This window comes from Acinonyx jubatus, chromosome C1, assembly GCF_027475565.1.
Source record: "Acinonyx jubatus isolate Ajub_Pintada_27869175 chromosome C1, VMU_Ajub_asm_v1.0, whole genome shotgun sequence".
Classification (NCBI taxonomy): Eukaryota; Metazoa; Chordata; class Mammalia; order Carnivora; family Felidae; genus Acinonyx; species Acinonyx jubatus.
Genome location: NC_069381.1, coordinates 54,906,463 through 54,920,381, shown reverse-complemented (window position 1 = coordinate 54,920,381; position 13,919 = coordinate 54,906,463). Strand labels below are relative to the sequence as shown.

The 13,919-nt window shown below is 41.1% G+C and overlaps 1 protein-coding gene across 2 annotated transcripts in view; it reads right to left on the bottom strand.

The window, feature by feature from the left end:
• Positions 1-10,860, bottom strand: part of IL12RB2 (interleukin 12 receptor subunit beta 2) — an 83,704-nt gene extending 72,844 nt beyond the window's left edge. The window contains exon 1 of one of the 2 annotated variants that reach the window (XM_053214205.1): positions 10,740-10,860. The gene's annotated coding sequence lies outside the window, so the exon portion shown is untranslated. Of the gene's footprint in view, positions 1-10,327; positions 10,485-10,739 lie in introns of those variants that run through there. The other variant, XM_027058905.2, reaches the window with a different exon arrangement.
• Positions 10,861-13,919: the final 3,059 nt, after the last annotated feature.

The following is a 13,919-nucleotide window of genomic DNA, read 5'->3' as shown; positions in this document are numbered from 1 at the left end:
ATGCAAGTAAGTAGGAGAGAGGAGCAGAGCACCAGGGAGGGGGGTGGGGGGAGAGGAAGGGAGACAGAGAGAATCTTAGTCAGGAGCCCTACACAGGACTTGATCCCACAACTCTGGGATCCTGACCTGAACCTAAATCAAGAGTTGGACGCTCAACCAACATAGCCACCCAGGTGCCCCGGCTCTAGTGGGTTTATAGAAATGTGCCCACTTGCCCCTTTAACTTTTCTACCTCTAGCCTAGTCATCACTCGTCTTTTCAATAGTCTTTGCTGGTTGCTCTTCCTTCTCCTCCTGACTTTCAACTCTTGGAGGACCTCAGCTCACTCAAGACATTATTTTCTATTTCTACTCCCGCCCCAGGAGATCTCATCTGGTCACCCAGCTCCACATCTGGTCACCCGGCTCTAGAAATCATTTGTATGCTAATGACTCTCAGATGCACATCTTCATCTCAGACTCCAGTGTTCCAGTCTGTCTCTTTGCATCACCTCTTGATCTCTAATAGTACTCAATATTAACATGTTCAGTTGGTCTCCCTTCTCCAAATTGGTTCTTTCCCTAGCCCTTTTTATTTCAGTAAATAACATTCTTGCCCCCTAAGTTGCTCAAAAACCTAGAAGTGGACCTTGAGTCCACTCTCTTTCTCATTCCCTACAACCAAGTCATCACTAAGTCTCATTAATTTTACCTCCAAAATATATTACAGATCAATCCACTTCTCTCCGTTTCTACTGTCCTCACCCTAGTCCAAAAGCCAGTCATCTCTCCCCTAGATGACTATAGTAGCTCCTTAATGTGTCTTTCCAATCCATCCTTACCCCTTTCTAGGTCATTTTCACATACTGACTACCTTTTAGAAATATAAATAGGATTACATTACATGTTTCATACTACCACTATTCACAGCCCTTCAATATGTCTATCGTTGTTAGAATAAAATCCAAAATCCTCACCGCAGATGCTCTCTCGGGCAATGTATGGCCTCACTTCTCCTGTGTTGCCACCATCATTTGCCATACTTTTCTGCCTTGCTCACTCTGCTCCATTCATACTGGCTTTCAGACTGTGCCCCTAAATAAGGCATGTCTTTTGCTGCCCAGAGATTCTGCACTTTCCATTTCGTCTGCTAGAATCCTCTTCCTCTGCTTCTTAGTGGCTGGCTGACTTACATCCTTCAGATCTTAGATCATGTGTTACTTCCTCAGAGAGCCCCTCCCTGATCCCCTAGCCAAAGTGGTCTTGCCCAGCTACTTTCTACTCATCACCCTATTTATTGCTTCACGGTACAATCTGTAACTACTGTGTTTATTTACTTGACTACTTGTTTGTCATCTATTTTTGTGTGAGAATTTAAGCTACCATAAGAGCAGGAACACTGGCTCACTGCTCTATGCCAGCACCTAGCACTAGGAAAGAGTATTCAACAAACATTTATTAAAAGAAAGAAAAATGGAGGAAGGGGAAAGAAATATGAGCTATTAAAAAACTCCTTATAAACATCCCTGTGGTAGGCAGAATAATGGCCCGCAAAAGATGTCCATGCCTTAATCCCTAGAACATGTGTATGTATTACAATTCATGATAGAGGGACTTTGGAGATGTGATTACTGCTAAGGATCTGAGATGGGGAGAATATCCTGTGTTATTCAAATGAGCCCAATCTAATCAGGTGAGTCTTTAAAAGTAGATGAGAGAGGCAAAAATGTCAGTCAGGGAGCTATAATATGACAAGGACTGATATGAGAATCTACAGTGGCAGATTCAGGGGGGTGCCATGAGCCAAAGATTGTGGTGGCCTCTAGAATCTGAGGGTGGGTCTCAGTTTACAGAAAATATGAAATGTGTTTCTTATCGGTCTTGGTTTAAAATGTTTGAAAAACACTGATCTAAATTAAAAGCTGATAGTTTCCCTTTCTCTAAACATCCAGTCCAAGGTCACAGCCTACAATGGCCTCTGTGAGCTAATTTCTGTCTATATTACCAACCACATCCATCTCTACTCTCTAGCTGCTTAGTTTTCCTGCAACATCCTGTTGATGTTATTCTCTTACTTTTCCACTGTTCTTAGAATGGCTAAATCTTTTTTTTAATTAAAAAAATTTTTTAAGTTTATTTACTTTGAGGGAGAGAGAGCGTACACACAAGTGGGGGAGGGGCGGAGAGAAGGAGAGACAGAATCCCAAGCCATCAGCGCAGAGCCCAATGCAAGGCTTGAACTCACAAACTGTGAGATCATGACCTGAGCCGAGATCGAGAGTCAGACGCTTAACCGATTGTACCACCCAGGTACCCCTAGAATGGCTAAGTCTTATGCATCCATTCCAACTCAGCTCAGACACCTTTTAGTCAGCCATTCAATCAACAAATATGTATCAAGCAGTTGCTGTGTGGCAGGGGCTAGGGATAGAGTGAAGAACAAGATAGTGAGGGTTTCTGCTCTCATGGAACCAACGTTCTGGAATAAGGAGACAGAAAACAAATAACAAATTCAGACAATGATAAAAGGAAACCACAAAAGAAGCTAAGGGGAGAGAAAGACTGGGGGGGAGAGAAGCTGGTCAATGCAAGAGGTGAAGATGGAGCTGAGACTGGCACAAGCCAAGTGAAGACTCAGGATGAAGCCCAGAGGCAGAGGAACAAGCTGGCTATGGGTGAGTCACAGAAAAAAAAGGGCAGGGTGGCAGGAGAAGTGACTGTGGGGAGAATGGTAGGACATGAAATGGAGAAGAAGCCAGGAACCACATCTACCATGGGTTTGTTTACCATGGAAGGGAGCCTGGATTTTACTCGCAAATCTAGAGGAAACCACTGATGTTTAATTCAACGTTTTTAAAAAAAATTATTTTTTTTCAACGTTTATTTATTTTTTTTGGGACAGAGAGAGACAGAGCATGAACGGGGGAGGGGCAGAGAGAGAGGGAGACACAGAATCAGAAACAGGCTCCAGGCTCTGAGCCATCAGCCCAGAGCCCGACGCGGGGCTCGAACTCACGGACCGCGAGATCGTGACCTGGCTGAAGTCGGACGCTTAACCGACTGCGCCACCCAGGCGCCCCTAAAAAAAATTATTTAACTGAGTTTTAATTGGGGATAAGTCAAGGTGTTACAAGATATGAATTACATTAAACAAACACATGCAAAGGCAAAAAAACAAACAAAAAAGTTAGTCTTGGCCTCATGTATGGGGACCAGAGTAAAGCCAGCAGACCAGTAGTGTCTATTCATGTAGTGTCTATTTTATTTCTATTTTAATGTAACTACAACTACATTAAATCTGATTCTGCCACATCATGGCTGACATCATTAATAGTAAGTTTTTCTTTATTACCACTACCTTAGTTACTTCATTAAAATTTGGAATATTCTAGCATAAAGAAAATTACAAACTGAATGAGAAGACAACTAGAAGATGATTGGATTATGAACAAACAGTTACATAGGGGATTAAATAAATTTCTGCTTCTTGACTATAAGGGGTATCTACAGGGTATCTTTCAATATGCTTTGCAATTTATGGAGCTATGACATTATCCAAATAAATAAAATAGTAATAGCAAAATATTTAATTAGTTATAAGAATGTTTTAAATGTATAAATATGAAACATGCATATATAAAACACATATTAAATATGTACATAAGAAATATATATGAAATATACATATATGAAATACACACACACACACCCCTATATATGAAATAGGCAAATTAGAGGATAGAGTTGAGTTTATATAGTACATTGAGTTTGCTCAAACACGTGTTTGCTCATTTTCTTTGAATACCCAGTAAAATAGTTCCTCCTCTTATAAGAAACTCAGAACCCCAAGACCTTCAAGTAAATGAGGTATCTTCTAATAAAATGAAACTTCCTATCAACTGTAAACATCTTTCAGACAGTCTGCCTGGAGGGTTGATATTAAAACTACAACTCTATCTTGAATCAGAAAATCAAAGAGAATGCTGCCTCACTGACTCGTCACTGACCCATCACTCAAGTTGTGACAGTTTCCACACAGTGAAAATACTATCTCAGTGAGGGGGACAAGGATGAGCCAGAAATGCTACAACTGGCAGGAAGGCAGAAGCAAGGATAACTCCCCGGTGAGTATCTTCCTCTGTTGCTCCAGGAAGAAGCACAAAATACACATTACTGCAAAACTGTATTTTAGTAGGCTAGGAAAAACCCTTACCACAGGTGATAACTGCATGTAGGCAGGAGCACTTCCTACTTCCACATTACTTTACTTAACATGGTAGCACTATGTTAAGTTCAAGTGGGCAGTGTAGTATTGTGGAAAAGAAAAAAGCTAGTGAACCTTAGTTCCACTGTGCACTATTAACTGTAAGAGTGCCATTTCCTCATTCTTACAGTGCATACAGTAATAGGAACCTGGACAAAGTTACTGGGAAGATTAATATGATAGTGTCATGGACCTATGAGATTACCTAGAACAAAATAGGCACTCCACTGAGGCTAGCTCCCATTTTCCCTTCTGGGTCCTGCTTTTGCATCTCTCTCTCTCTCTCTCTCTCAAGCAGGGGAGGGGCAGAGAGAGGGAGAGAATCCCAAGCAGGCTCCCCACCGTCAGCACAGAGCGCAACATGGAGCTTGAACTCATGAACTGTGAGATCATGACCTGAGCCCAAACCAAGAGTCGGACGCTTACTGACTGAGCCACCCAGGCACCCCAATGGATGTCTTTTCTAAATCACTTATGACTTTTACTACACTGGAACTATACGTTTTGTAAAACTAGGTTTAAAAAAAATCATATGCTAGGCTATCTTTCTTTTTTTTTTTTAATGTTTATTTCTGAGAGAGAAAGAGAAAGAGAGAGAGCAGGGGAGGTGCAGAGAGAGAGAGGGAGGCACAGAATCCAAAGCAGGCTCCAGGCTCTGAGCTGTCAGCACAGAGCCCCACATGGCTCTAACTCACAGACTTCAAGATGATGACCTGAGCCGAAGTCAATGCTTAATTGACTGAGTCACCTGGGTACCCTGAGGCTATCTTTATTCTTAACCCTAGTATCAAATACTTGAATAAGTCAGAGGAGGAAGGCACTTCAAAGGTTAGCTAGTCACTGCCATGATCCTGCTGCTCTTACCCTCCAACAGCTGACATTTCAGTCTGGGACACTGCAGAACAACCAAATGATGTTCTAGATGTCTATCAAGGTTGACTCTCTTACAAATGCATACTATTAATTACCCAGTTGACTCAATGAGGTGGAGTACAAAATCCTTCCCTTCTGCTGGCAAAGCTACTTATAGACATGTCTTAGTGGTGGCATCTCAGTACAAAGACAACACTTTGGAGGTTATCTATTTCACCTTCCCCATTTTACAGATAGATAAGTCAAGGTTTAGAGAAAAGAGGGGGACTTGCCAAATATTATTAATAGCAGAATCGAGATCAGAACATAGATTTTCTGGTTTCTAATCTAACATTACTTCAAGCATGTGAGACTGCTTCTGATTAGTAGCAACAGTAGCAGCATAATAGTAAAAATAGTGCTAATGTTAATTCTACCGTCAAAACTAATGCCTAGTTTATTGATTTCTCACTATATTCCAGGCACAATGCACATTACATGCATTCTTTATCATACCCACTAGTAAAGCAGTTATAATGCCTTATGCTTTAATCTTCACAGCTTGAATCATTCTGATGCCCCCTTCCCTTCCTCAAAAGAGAATGAGACAAACAAATACAAAAACAGTATAGAGACAATATGTAACCACCTCTAATGATCTATTCCACTAGGATGATGGAAAAGGAAAATCAAATCCACCAAGTAGCAAGCTTGCAACTTAGCCATTGGAGTCAACCTTCTTCTCCATGACTTTTCATGAGCTAAGTCATGAAAAAGAACAGTCTCCTGACTGAAGCATTATCTCCTTTTTCCTTCTGAGTCTGCCATTTGGTGAAAAAAATCTCACAAGCTCTAACATGGACAAATGCTGTGCTGTCTGACCCTCATCATCAAATCAGTCTCCTTATCATGTCATGTTAGGTGATGTGACTGGCAAGGAAAGTAACATCAACTTAAACCTCTCTGCTTTTTCTTCTTTCTACCCAATAGCCCCAACACACTTTACATCAACAAACTAGACAGACACTGTTTTCCTTTCTCGAGAGCAGCTGAGGCTCTCTAGAATTTCCTCCAGTCTCACTGGTAAGCATTTGTATTCCTAACTTTACCTATAATACGTAGGCACATTCTTTTCTTGCTTGAAAGCAGGAGACTTCTGAAGTGTTTCTGAAGTGTTGGTCCTTTTTTTTTTTTTTTTTTTTTAATTCTGTTGGCGGGTTTTCTTCTTTCCCTCTTTATGACCTCTTCATCATTTTTCTTAACAAAAGTTCCTTTACACATTTTCCCCTTCTTTTATATTTTTCTGAAATGTTCTTCTGTTAATTCTATTTGCCTTTATTTCCATTTCAGATATATCACACTGGACATAATAGACAGACTCTTGAAATACTGCATGTAAATAAATTAATTTAAAGGGCATAAGGGAATCTTATCTCAACCCTGGAATCATTTGTACTGTGAACTGTCTTATAAATTGAACAAGCATTTCATTTTGTAGAGATTTCATTTTGTAGAGAACTACAAAATAGAAATAAAAGAAACAAGACATGGATGGAGCCCTGAAGAAATAAGGTACTCTGAAGTCAATTGGTGTTATTTGCTTTGTTTCCTGTTTTCTTTCTTTGATTAGCTCCACAAGCCAACAATTTTCATACCACTGAAGTTTTTATTTTTTTTTGAGTTTTTAAATTTATTTTGAGAGAGACAGAGATGGCATGAGCAGCGGAGGGGGAGAGAGAGAGAATGAAAGAGAGAATCCCAAGCAGGCTCCGTGCTGCCAGTGAGGAGCCCGATACAGGGCTTGAACTCACAAACTATGAGGTTATGACCTGAGCCAAAACCAAGAATTGGTTGCAAAACCGACTGAGCCACCCAGATGCCCTGCACTTGTTAAGTTTTAACAATCCAACCTTCTTGGGGTACCTGGGTGGCTCAGTTGGTCAAGTGTCCGACTTTTGATCTCAACTTAGGTCATGAACTCATGGTTCATGAGTTCGAGCCCTGCATCAGGCTCTGTGGTGACAGCATGGGCCTGCTTGGGGTTCTCTCTCTCCCCTCTCTCTCTGTCCCTACCCCACTTGTGCTCTCTCTCCCTCTCTCAGAATAAATAAATAAACTTAAAAAAAAAATCCAACCTTCTCTATTTTCACCCTCCGTATCCTTCTAGAGCTATAAATAAAATAAGTCATTGTCTTTCGGGAAGGATGATATACTGGGAAGAGCATGGTGCCTGGGGATTGAGGCCTGGGTGCCTGGTTCCTCCATTTCTACCTGTGTCACCATCTCAAGTAACTTCACATTTCAAAGCCTCTTTTCCTTGTTTGAAAAATGGCAACTGACATTTATTGAGAAAATTAAATTTCTTTTACTAACTTTTTTCCTTAGTTTATTGGAAGGGTTTCTCCTTGGTCTTCCTCAATCTTGAAGTCTCTATTTATGGACAGTGGCAGAGGGTGGGGGGTTCACCTTTGCATCTTGGGTATTATTATTTTTGGATTCTGGCAAGCTTTGCTTCACCTTGTAACCTCAACCATGGAGTCTTTTCATAAAGTGCTACGAGGCATCAAAAATATTAAAGCACATTACAATTACTTTGTTTAAAGAATTTTCTAGGAATTTCACAATTAAAGATAATTGGAGGCACACTGCCAGGGGGTGGGGTGAACTGAGACTAGTGATCATCATTCCACAATGTTCCTAAAGGTTTCTTACATAAATGAAAAATTCAGGTGAAGTCTCTACACAAACAACTCCATGTCTCAACATCTCTGCCTGATGTTTTACTCAATGTTTACCTTTTCCTCCGCATATCACTGTAAAAGAGATGTAAATTAAGATTCTAATCTTCATCGTCTTTTACAGGCATTTACTTAGCAATTTATCACAATGCAGAGCATATATTTGAGTTGTTAATATTAGGTCATCTGCTATATAAACTATTGGTATCTCTATGCTACAGGTGGGAAATCCTCAAGTTGACCAAGTTAACACAGAAAAGCCAGAAGTGGGGTGCCTGAGTGGCTCAGTCAGTTAAGCATTTGACTCTTGATTTCAGCTCAGGTCATGATTTCGCGGTTCGGGAGTTGGAGCCTTGCATCGGTCTCTGTGCTGACAGCTCAGAGCCTGCTTGGGATTCTCTCTCTCCCTCACTTTCTGCCCCACCCCCACTTTCTCTCTCTGTCTCAAAACAAACTTAAAAAAAAAGGAAAACCCAGAAGTAAATTCAAAATTAGATAAATTAGAACTGCCTTCCATACTTGAGTTTCCTCATTTGTAAAATGAGAATAAAAATAGCACCGACGTCACAAGATTATTGTGGAGATTAAATGAGCAGCTCTTATTACAGTGCCTGGTATATATCAAGAGTTCCATAAATATTATCTGCTTTTATTATTATAAGAAAAAAGGATAATATCACCTACTTTTCAAGGATATTATCAGAATTGTTGGACAGGCTTGCTTTTTGACCTTTCTCTTTGCCTATTCATCTGACTCATCACTGAAAGATTAATTTGATTAAAGCTAGATCCCATACCTTCCTTGTAATAGGTGACTTTATGCCACCTATCACCCATGACATACTAAGTGTTCTCATAATTATTGTCTTCTCAAACAGTTTTCATTTCTTGAGGACAGGAACTGGGTCTTACATTTCTTTATATTTACTATAGTGACCAGCACAATGTCTTGAACATAATAGCTGTTCAATACATATTTGTATTAAAAAAAAATCATTGTTTCCATTAGCAAAGAGCACCACAAGATTCCAAGAACAAAAGGCACTGGACAAACCTTCTTTGGGATTTGGCTTTCTTTTTACATGGGTCTGCACAAATTTACATGTAGAAGTTGAGAGCAGTGCTGTGAGTGTAATTACAAAGATGACAGATAACTGGCCAGAGGACAAAGCAGGTATACTAATACAAAAATAAGTCCACACTTGAGAAATAATGTGCAAAATCTACTATACTGAGAGGATTCTTCTCCCATAAAAATCTTACATATGCTTTAGAATTTTTTTCACCCTGAAACTCATTCTAACACATGATTCAGAGCTTGCCAAAATTTGGAAACTGACCGTCCTATGTAATCATCATGACATTCAAGAAACAAGACACATCAACAAAGAATGTTGCAGACTCTTATAGAGCGTTTCATGCCTAACAAAGTACTATTGTTAATGATTGAGGATTTTACTTCACAATGCGGAACAAGTGTCAGCTCTTAGCCACTAAGGTTATATGTTGGACAGAGAAACAGGGCACTGTACCATTTCCAGTTAATGGGCAATGAGAATATAATGTTTGTCCAAGTGGAAGTGGATATAATGTTATGAGCCAGCAAGAAGCACGAAGTTTGGAGCCAGGAACTTGTAACTCACCATCTCTGTGAAAGCAGGGAAGTTTCCGTATCTGTAAAGTGAGAACACTGATAGCCACTTCACCTACTTTTAAAAGAATTATAAAGGATCACAAAATACACTCAAAGGCCAGGTACATAGTAGAGGCTCAGCAAAGACTTTTATCTACAGAGGATATACACATAAGGGATTATAACAATTATCCAGAGGTGAGGGATAAAGATTAATTTTGTCCTGTTCTCTGGACATACCTGGGTAAAGTCTTTTGTATGTTTCTGGGTTATGAAGTTTAAGATGTCCATCTAATCATGCAGATACTTAATCTCTTATAATGCTTATACTTGTGCCCCCTAACCAGCTGAGAAGAGCCTTCCCAAAGACATTCCTCAAATGAGGAAATTGAGTCTGGCCGGTGGCTTGCCCTTCCACGAGCAGCTAACGCTCCAGGTAGGGACTCCAGGTGTGTCTATGGGAAAGTGCTGCCAATGATGGGACAGTACACCCACCACGCGAGACTTAAGACTGCAATGCCTTAGAAAAGGCCCATTTTCTAGCCCGAGTCACGCCAACACTGGACCCCGAGTCGTGCCTTCGGCCCTTTCCCCAGATGCCAGCCCTCCCTACCCCACACACCCACCATTCTGCGTCCCGGGAGGCTCACTCAGCCTGAGCGCCCTCTCCCCTCCTTCTGGCCGAACCCCAACCTGGCACCCTCAGCACCCAGAGAGCGAGAACCTTGACGAGGAGAACTCCCAGCCGCACCCAATGCCCCGGGAGAGGCGAGGCACGAAGCCCGGGCATTCAGACACCCAGCTAAGTCCGTGTCCCGGGGTCCCCGGCGCCCCCACCTAATTCGAGCCCCTGGTCACTCACCGCGCGTCGCCGGTATGAGGGCGGGGGCTGGAGCTGGCGAGGCCCCCGCGGCCCCGGCGCTCGCGCTCGGGGCGCACGTGTGGCTCTAGCCCCGGGCGTCCCGGCGCCAGCGCGCGCCCTGCTGCCGCCGCCCCCGCCCGTGCGGCTGGTCGACCCCGGGGTGGGGGGGCGCGCGCGCGCGCGCGGGGGTGGAGGAGGGCGGGGCACGCGGCTGCACGCCGCAGCTGCCGGACCCTCGGCTCCGCGGGCGCCTGCGGTTTCCCCGCCGCGCTCCACGCCAGCCAGGACCTGGTCCTGCCCCCCGCCCCCGTGGGCTCCCAGTGTCTCCCGGAGCAGGGGGATTATCGCTGGGCACCTGCCTTCCCGACACCAAATGCGGACGCAAAGCCTTCGCTTCTAAGGTTGAGCGAACCTTGACGGAGTTGGTGCGGTGAATTACGTGCGAGGTAGGACCAGCCCGACAAAACCATGCCCTCAGCTTGCACAGCCACAAGGAGTCACTTTGTTGACTCATGTTAGAGTGAGAACTTTCCTCAGAGATGTCCTTCCTCTGCGCGCTCTGCGCTGCCCGCCTCTCCGCACGCTGGCGCAGGCTCTCCACGGTGGGCAGTGCGATGACAGATAACTAGCACTCTTGGAGGGCATGACACCGACCCTAAGTGGTCCCGTGTTCGATATGTTGTAAGTGGGGTTCTGAGGGAAGGGGGAAAACTGCACACAAATGCAGAGGGGATGACAGCAGGACCCTTAACTTATGACAGTATTTCACTGAATCTAGGAATTCATTGACGATACTACTTACCGTGTTTTAGGTACCAGGAAGAAGTAAGAATTGTCACATAAGCTCTGACACATGCTTTCTTGTCACCTAATATCTTTTGATTAAATTTTTATTTATTGAAAGATCCCTTTTAGATTTATTTAGAAATATATGTTTGCATTATCTAACCCTCTTCTTCGTTCACAAAAGGAAAAGGGAAATACAAGCAAAATCAATTGGTTAAGATATTCTTCAGGTACATTCACATTGGGTCCAACGCTTCCCGTCACCTTTTTGTTTCACCCAGTATCATCCTCAGTGACAGAAGAGCTGTAATAAGGCAGCATTTCTTAACAGTGTCCCAGTGTTGTCTCTAGGGTATTCTTCCAGGCCACCAAAACCAACCTAAGTTAGCTGGGCATGCTCAGAACCAGGCCCCTCACCAAACTGGGCAGTAGGCATAAAACTCCCCATTATTGGAGACATTCAATATGAAAAATGAACATCTTAGAATCAACAACGTACCCTGGATTGTTTTTATGAGACGGTGACATATGGTGGTATTTACACACTTCAGCAATTTGTCTCCATAAATAATGGATAAAAACAAACATTTTAAATTGTAGAACCTTAACATTACTGTGTAATGAGATGGTGAATAGTTGTGGAAATCATTTGCAACAAAGTCAAAAGAGTTACCTTAAAACTGAGGTTTTTTTTTATCTTTTTCACCAAAAAAGGTAGATGTTCTAAATTTGCTGATATGTTCTGTAATGTTATGCATCTATCAGTAGCATGTTACCAAATAGGTTTTTCTGAAAAAAAAAAAAATCACAGGCTTTTTTTTGTCCCTTCACGATAAAGATAATATTTTAACACTGAGTGAAAAAGTGCTATTAAGGGAACATTTGAAAACAAGTACAGTATTTCAAAATGTTGCCATAATTGTGTGGGGGTGGGGGTGGATTGGTAAAATTATGTTTGTCACCTACAAAAGAAGTGCTTAAGAAGCCTTGGAAACAATTTGCTGTCGTGTTTCAATGTTTCAGTTGAGTAGTTCAGTAAATTTTAAACCATTTTTTTAAAAAAAATAGGAAAATGCAGCTTCTGCTTAGTTTGAAAGGACAACTAATCAATATAGAGATCATAAAAATACGGTAACCAAATGTTAATAATGAGCTTGTACAATTCATGGATTAGCTTATTTTTTCAGTGTTTTTTTTTCATGAAAAGAAAGGCTTTTATTTTGTTAATAAACTATTTCAAATTTTATTTTACTCTTTGTTTCATTTTAAAGTTTATATTTTTGTGTACATCTTACTGAATATAGTAAATATATATTTGCAATGCATATTTATGTGTATACAAAATTTGTAAGTAAGTGAAAAAACAACTAAACATATATTGACAATGTGTTTTCTAATCTCCTTTTTCCTTAAGGAGTGCACAATCTAAAATGTTCTAATCGCAGCATGTTACAAAATTGCTAAATCAGATATGAGATGGTGCTCCAAATTCACCTGAGCCGTCTTCTTTGGGAGCATGGATGAAGGTATTGGAGAAAGGACTTGAATCCGATTGTTAAGCAAACAAAACAAATTATGAGAATACAAATAAGATGCAGGCAACAACAGCCTTCCTTTTTCTCTTCTTTTTCCTAGATGCAAATAAACAAGGTGACCATTCTTACATAAATATTATTAGAGAAGGTATCATCTAAGTCCATCTCTGTCATTCAATTAGGGTTAAACATTGAGGGAAGACTTGTGCTAATAGTTTTTCATAACAGCAGTTCTCTCATCCTTCATGCGTCCTCCCTGCATTGTAAACTCCGTGAATGCAAGGACCACATGGGTCTTGCTTCTTCATTTATCGCCAGCACCTGGCACAATGAGTGGCACATGAGAGGTACTCAACAAATGTTTATTGCGCTGAGTTGACTTGTTCTGGAAAGACCTCACTCTCTTTGGTCAACAAAATTTATAGGCGTTCAATCTTCAAAATTTTCAAGTTAAAAGAAAAGTAGTTGGAAAATTATATGTAGTTTTTCTTGGCAAGCCAGTGACTCTTCCATATGGAATCTGCCCCTCTATAGAGGCCTTTTGTTTTTCTGTTTTAACTTATTTATTTGATAGACTGTAGAGGTTTTTGTATTTTCTTTCTTCCTTTCTTTTCCTCCTTGTTCTTTTAGTATCTTGGAGTTTCCCTGTAGGTGCATGTCTGTTAGTAGCTGCCTGTCTAGTTAGAGGGAAAAAAGAATCTTGCTTCTGTGTTTCTGAGAATAAGCCCTAGATGGTGGAGAATGCCTAATGAAGCAAGAGCCTAACATAGAAACCAAAATATCAACCTATGACTGTTAATATGATTAAGTCTATGGGTGTGAAATGGCCTTCTGTAAGGCTGTAGCTAGATGAATGTACTTGCAAATCAAAAGCTCAATTAAGTGAATAACCACAGTGACAGTGACAAAGACTTTTCTAGGAAATACTAGTTCGGTTTCCATTTCTGGTACTTTTCCACTCATTTACATATCCATCTTGTTTCATTGTTGATACCAAAAGTCCTGAAAATATTTAACACACACTGTGCTATGACAACTGTGTGTCATTTGTCAGACTAAGTATTAAGACAGTGATTTAGTGCATCAGATAGACGCTGGCACCAGTTAAGCTTGGTAAGAAAGTTTTGACAATATATTTTAACCTTTTACTTTAATAAGATCAGAATCTAAGATTAATTATTCATCCTTGCTGCTTCAACTTCACAAAAATTTCATTTCTAAAAGTTTTCATTTGTTAATTTCATTCATCTGTCGGAAGTAGTACACTTAAA